The 6,061-nt window shown below is 39.9% G+C and overlaps 1 protein-coding gene across 3 annotated transcripts in view; it reads left to right on the top strand.

Annotated features, from left to right (window-relative positions):
- The window catches only part of DCUN1D2 (defective in cullin neddylation 1 domain containing 2), a 32,707-nt gene extending 28,738 nt beyond the window's left edge, over positions 1–3,969 (top strand). For all 3 annotated transcript variants that reach the window (XM_054077744.1, XM_054077751.1, XM_054077760.1), the window contains exon 7: positions 1–3,969. This exon is cut by the window's left edge and continues 1,285 nt beyond it. The gene's annotated coding sequence lies outside the window, so the exon portion shown is untranslated.
- Positions 3,970–6,061: the final 2,092 nt, after the last annotated feature.

Here is a 6,061-nt window from a genome sequence, read left to right as displayed (position 1 = left end):
TATAAAGTGTACAGAGGTCAGTCTCCTCTTTCTCAACTGTGTCTTCCAGTGCCTAAGCACGAAGAAGTTTTACTAGAAACTATTCAATGCATCTTCACATAGGGCTCTTAAATGCTACCTCATCAAAATGAGTTTGTCATAGCCACTGTAAAAGTTTGTTAAAACAAAGAGTTACTAAAGAGTATGTACAGCTATGATTAATATATTAATATATTTTCTGTAATCAGAGCTGAATAGATGCCACCATTTTGGAGAAAATAGCGCATTAAGTTACATTATTTATATCTGGATCACATCAAATCATAGAAGTATTGCATGACAGCATACTATTCTATTTTGTAGTTTTGAGAGTATAAAAGCTTAGAATATTCTCTTAAACTCTAATATTTAGAGTTTTGTATAAGCGGTCAGCTTTTATTTATGTCAGAGCAGCCTACAAGAACAAATGTATGAGCTGTGTACAGAAAGATTACCTTCATTCTACTGCTTGAGAGAATTTCAGTTGTGCATGATGTTTAAAAAGCAGGCTTAGGACAGATTTGAAAAAGACAGCAATTTTTCTGTTAATAGGTATATAGCCGGCAAGTTACAAATGCCCCACGAGTGATTTGTGGTATATTATTAGTCTTTTTCCCCCACAATCAGCGTTTGTAAGTGTTAGCTCTTGCATGGCAGCCAGTAGAGGTCAGTGTCTCCGTCTGCAGTTGCCTCTGTTGGGTAGCATTAGGGAGTAATTTTAAGCCAAATTATTATTTTCTGGCTACATCTTTTTAGAAGGGCGTTTGCGTACATAAATCCAGGTATTCTACATAAGACAACAGAGATTTAAAAACAGTATTGTGCTCTTTTTATTTGATTTACTTACTCTTCCTCCCCAAAACAAGCCGTTTCTGTATCTGTCCTATAGGCTTTGCAGAATGTGTAACATCTCATAATGTCAAATGTGTTTATCGAGCCAAAAGTAATGGAATGCTTGTTATTCACACAATTGCCACTTAAAATACATTGATATAATACTATTGATCACAAGTAGTTTAATCCATTGGTATATGATGTAACAGAATAGTTTCAGAGTGCCAGAGTTTGTGAAACATTTGTTCATGCTGAGAATTCCTTCAAATCAACCTGATGAACCTCTTACCCTTTAAAATAAATATGACATAAAAAATGCATGTTGGTTGAGGTTTTTTGCCTTCTTGATTTGAGGAAGAAGGAAGGTGCTTGGCACAGTGTTCAGTTCCTATATATATATATATATACACACACACTTATTCACTTACTCTTAAGACATTCCTGTGAGGATCCTTCATGGAAGAAACCTTCCAATGGAGGAAGACTGGGCAAAACACTCTCATGATAGCAGTTGCCCCTTATCAGCCAGCTTCGTAGGGGTAGTGTGCGTTTTCTTTGTTCTTCCTGGTCTTCTAAACATTTGAAGCCACGTATGCATTTTAAATTCCCATAAGCAATAGCATGGAGTAGCACCTTCACACACACATGATCATAAAAATAAATGCAAATAAACTGCTTTAAAATGATGGCGTCCTTATATATTTTATTAATCTGCTACTGTCCACTGTTCCACTTTACTGGGCTCTCTGACTCGCTTTTTTAGGTAAGCTGGTACAGTGGTAACACTGAGGCAGATCAATTTATAATCATAAATGGTACAGATGTCTTCAAGTTATTCAGTGCATACAGTATCAGTTCCTAGATATGCTGTATGTATTTTTAAACTTGGTGCCAAGTTGTTTGGTTTTACATCCTTGAGTATTTGAAACTGAGCCATAGGATTTGTACTTGCCAGTTCTAAATTTAAATCTAATTTATTATCTTTGTCATGCCAAGGAGAGCAAACCTGCAGGCACCTGCTCACTCGACGCACCTGAGAGATTTGCTGCTGAGTAAGCTGTATGTGTGTAACTTTTGTGGCAATGGAAAAAGGAATAAGTGTACTGTCAACATAAAGGCTTGAAGTTGGTCATGTGAGATGTCTGTATGGTTTTCATCAGTTTTCTTCTTTGGAAGCCTTGTAAAATCTGGTGGATTTGTTGTTTTCTGGTCACTTTATTAGATTCTTGCAGTATTATTCCATCAGTAAGAAGAGAATGAGGTTGTAACTCATGAATTTTTAGCAGTTATAATAAATGTTTATTTTATTCATCTGTGCCACCTTTAGGTTTTTAAGAAGCTTCTTGTATTTAGTTGCAGTGCTGCATCCACCGCATATACTTGTTAGTAGCCAAACTCCCTGCAATTTGCGTCATTAGTTTGTACTGGCAATGAGAGGTGTAATTGCGAGGAGAGACTTGGCTCAGTCCTAGGCTCTGAGCTCTGTAGAAGCACCATGCTCAGAAGTCTTAGAAAAGACCTTCAGAAGTATGTATTCAACTGTCCTTAATTCTCTTCTGAAAGGTTAAACTGAAGTAAATAGGTCTGCTCTGTACTCACCCAGCTGGCAGCCCTCTGTGATACTACACTCAGCCCGGCTGGTGGTTGAAGTGGTTCCCATCCCTAGCAAACACAAGAGCACCTGGGTACCCTCGTGCATGAGTAGGAACAGCTGTGGAACTATTTGTCCCTGTCCTGTAAGAAGATTATTTCACCAGCCACTGGTTCCGTCTTCCTTCTCTTGGAGCGGTGAAACTGCTCATGCTGATACTTGAACTGTGGCAAGCTCTTTACATTCCAAGTGTCAGCACCAGCACCTTCCCTCAGCTGATGCCAACGAGCACCTGGCACACCGAAAGGCACAAACCTTCTGAGAGGGAAAAGTGTAAAATTTTGCAACCATGAGAAATTTCAAAGAAATATTCAACGAAACATGTTTTCTGACCTTTGTATTATACACAGCGTGCTGGGAAGAATGAGATGAGGATGACTCATCTCTAAAATGGGCTTTTTTGGTTATAAACCAAGAGTTATAAACTGTTGACAGAGGGATCAGCATATGCACCTACCTCTACAACCACATACAGGCAATTCTGTATTTCAGACAAGTGGGTACGATCTTCACCTCTTGAAGAGAAAGGCCTGTGGAAGCTTAAGGACATTCAAATTTTGATTGAGTAGAATTACGAGGATACTTCCTCCTGTTGGTGCATATACTTGACAAATTCTGATGTATTTCCCATGCCTCTTTTAAACACAGTGAAACACTCTATTTGTTGTTAGGCAAACTCCTTTAGGCTTCATGTCATGACAAAGGCTTTCTGTCAAGGGGATAAAGAAGAAAGAAGTCCATGCTATTGTGTCACAGGAATATTTCTCCTTTAAGACAGTGGTGTAAATGAAAATTATTCATCCCTACTATTAAAGATCTGAGTAAAACCAGTTGATTTTTCTCCTGGACCTCAATGAATGTGTTCTGTAATTAGTATTGTTCCTACAGGAATGATCCTGTTGCCAAAGTGAAACCCTTCATTTCAGCATTTGTAAAGATGGAGCTCTGGAGTCTAGTGCACATGTGACATCAATCCTACTTTTCCAGGACATGGCTCTGCATCCTTTGGATGAGTGAATTTGGAATCAAGAGCGTTTCTCTGCTGAGTGTCTTTGAATGGTGAAGTACTTGGGGTGTAGTCTTACACTTTAACCTTAAAATGCTGACAGGCTTGTCATGACAGAGCAATCTCAGCCCATGCTCCATTTGCCGGTTCTCATATTCATAAAAGACAACACTGCCCGTGAAGCCCAAGAGTCCTTTTCTGGGTGGTGAAGGTCAGTGCTTCACATCCCTTCAGATGGAGGAAGCAGGTGGGGCTTCTGAAAGGATGCTGAAGGTGTGCTTTCATGTTCTCACATAGGGTTTCAAATGCAATTGATCTGAAACAGCATGTTGCTGCCAACATGACAAAGTCTTTTCTCTGTCCTGCCTTTCCATTCCCTTTTTTCTGGTTTCTCCCCATCTGAAAGCAGTTGTATGTACACTGATGAGAGGACACCAAAGCTCCATTTTTATATGTGTTAATATTTACCAAACATTTTTTGCCAGCTCTACTTGTTTTTTTTCCTATTGTGAGTAGGCATGGTAAGTGAATACTTATCCATCTTAATGGAGTTATTGTATTTTGGTTGTGTTTAAGATTGCAAGTGTGATATTTTACAAATAATTCTCTCTTTTGGGGGGAGTAGAGTTAGTTATCATTGTGCTTGACCTACCTCTGCCCAGAAAGCTCATAGTGGCTCAAAGTACCACATGAAAAGGAGATGATGTGCAATTAAAAAATTAAATAAAAGCTAAACTCTTTGTTGCGTGTTCCGTTCTGTAGACTTGAAAGATAGAACTTCTGTGAAATTTTCTTTTTAAGGCTGTTTTCATTACAGCCTTATTTCTGAAACCAAAGATTTTGTTCCTAATTTGGGCTATCTCACGAGCAGCCAAGTGTGCGTGCAACAGGGTAAAGTCTTCAGGAGGCAAAAGGGCAGTGCAACTGCCAGCCACGTTCAGAAGGAAAAGATAAATGGAAAACTAAGAATAGCTTTGCCCATTTTCAGGAAGGAACCTTCCATCTGATGAAGCCCTTGCTAGCTCTCCACTGTGCCTCAGCAGGTGATTCCTTCTGTCCTTGCTTTGCAAGTTCAAATTCCCTTCCAAATTGTAATGCTCTGTGGGAACAGACAAGGTCTGAGGGCCACAGAAGGGTGCATGAACCTGTATTGGATCCATCAACACGAATGCCTCTGCTTGGTGTATTTTCTGTAAGCTGTGTTGGCCTTGGCTTTCCATTTTGAGTAGTCGCTTTCAGACACGCAGAACCTGAGGTAAATCTGACAGTGCAGAGGTGACTCTAAGATTACCTGTATGTCACTGAAATGCCCCAGTTGTGGGAGGTGATGCCTGGTCCCATAGCCATGCAGGACAGAGGGGATGACATCCTCTCTGCTCATCGCAAGGTATCTATAGAGCAGGCTGGCCATGGCCCCACTGTAGAACCCTTGGCCCTGCATCTCCTCTGGTTCCTGCATAGTGCCCCTGCTATCCTAAGGCATAACTGCCCTTTTTCGTTTTTAATTCCTAGCAATGAAGGCACGCTTCTGTTCCCCAAGTCCTAGTCTTTTATAAAAAGTGTACTAACAGAGGCTACTTTCACCGCTTTGGCATCTTATTTTTTATAATGTAGAATAAGGATGGTGATGCTCATGTGTGTTCTGAAAGTGCATTAAGGTTTCTTGTGAAGTACAGTGATATTTCTACACATCGATAACTCAGTCCATAATTAACTGCTTATTGCTCTGGGTGATAGGAGGATGCATCCCTCACGCTACTGGCCTTTTCCATCCGAATAGTAATTAGTATTGCTTTCTGGAAAAGATCAAAAGAAAACAAAGACATTTCCCCGCGTATCCTTTATCAAAATTGCAGTCAAGCCAATCAAAGCTTTCCGTTTATCTACCTAAGTTTATGCTTACATTTGTACTTCTGTCTGTAAAGTAGTAGTAATTTGCAAGTTTTTAGGACAGCATGGATGGTGACTTGGACCCACGATCTCAGTCAGTCTCAGCAGACCCCTTGAAGGAAGATGCTGAGCGTACAGAGAGATGTGTTTGTGGGCAAAATACACTTAAAAGCTGCAAGACTGCAGAAGTCCTTCTTGCTCTGCATGGCAGAAGCACAATAAAAAGAGCAATAGCAGAATGAAGTGTATAATTGGACAAGTATCAAGTTTGAATGGATGTTATTAATAAGGCTTGGGTCTTATTACATGAGATTTCTTCATACGTGAGCTTTCTTAGACTTGTAGGATGCCATTTAAAGGCATCTTTCAAAATAGTTTCTTTCCAGAGTCCAAATCTGGGCTGCACCTGAGCTCGACCTTAGGAAAAAGTCAGTCTTTGCCAGGGAATAAGAGGCACAGGATTGAAGTTGGTATTTTGCTCAGTGTCTATCCAGGGGTGCAGTGAATTAGCAAAACATTCTTCTGATAGATAAACAGAGTAATAAAGCTGTTGACAAAATATTACCATAGTGCATAATTAGAAATGGGAGAGGTCGTTTACATTTGACCAGATTTCTTACTGCCTAACCTCGATGTAGTATTTAGAGAGTTTGGAAACTCCT

The sequence above is a fragment of the Cuculus canorus genome, chromosome 1 (genome assembly GCF_017976375.1).
Source record: "Cuculus canorus isolate bCucCan1 chromosome 1, bCucCan1.pri, whole genome shotgun sequence".
In the NCBI taxonomy this organism is placed as follows: Eukaryota; Metazoa; Chordata; class Aves; order Cuculiformes; family Cuculidae; genus Cuculus; species Cuculus canorus.
Note: the sequence above shows the minus strand (reverse complement) of the source record. Positions and strands in the feature narration are given on the sequence as shown.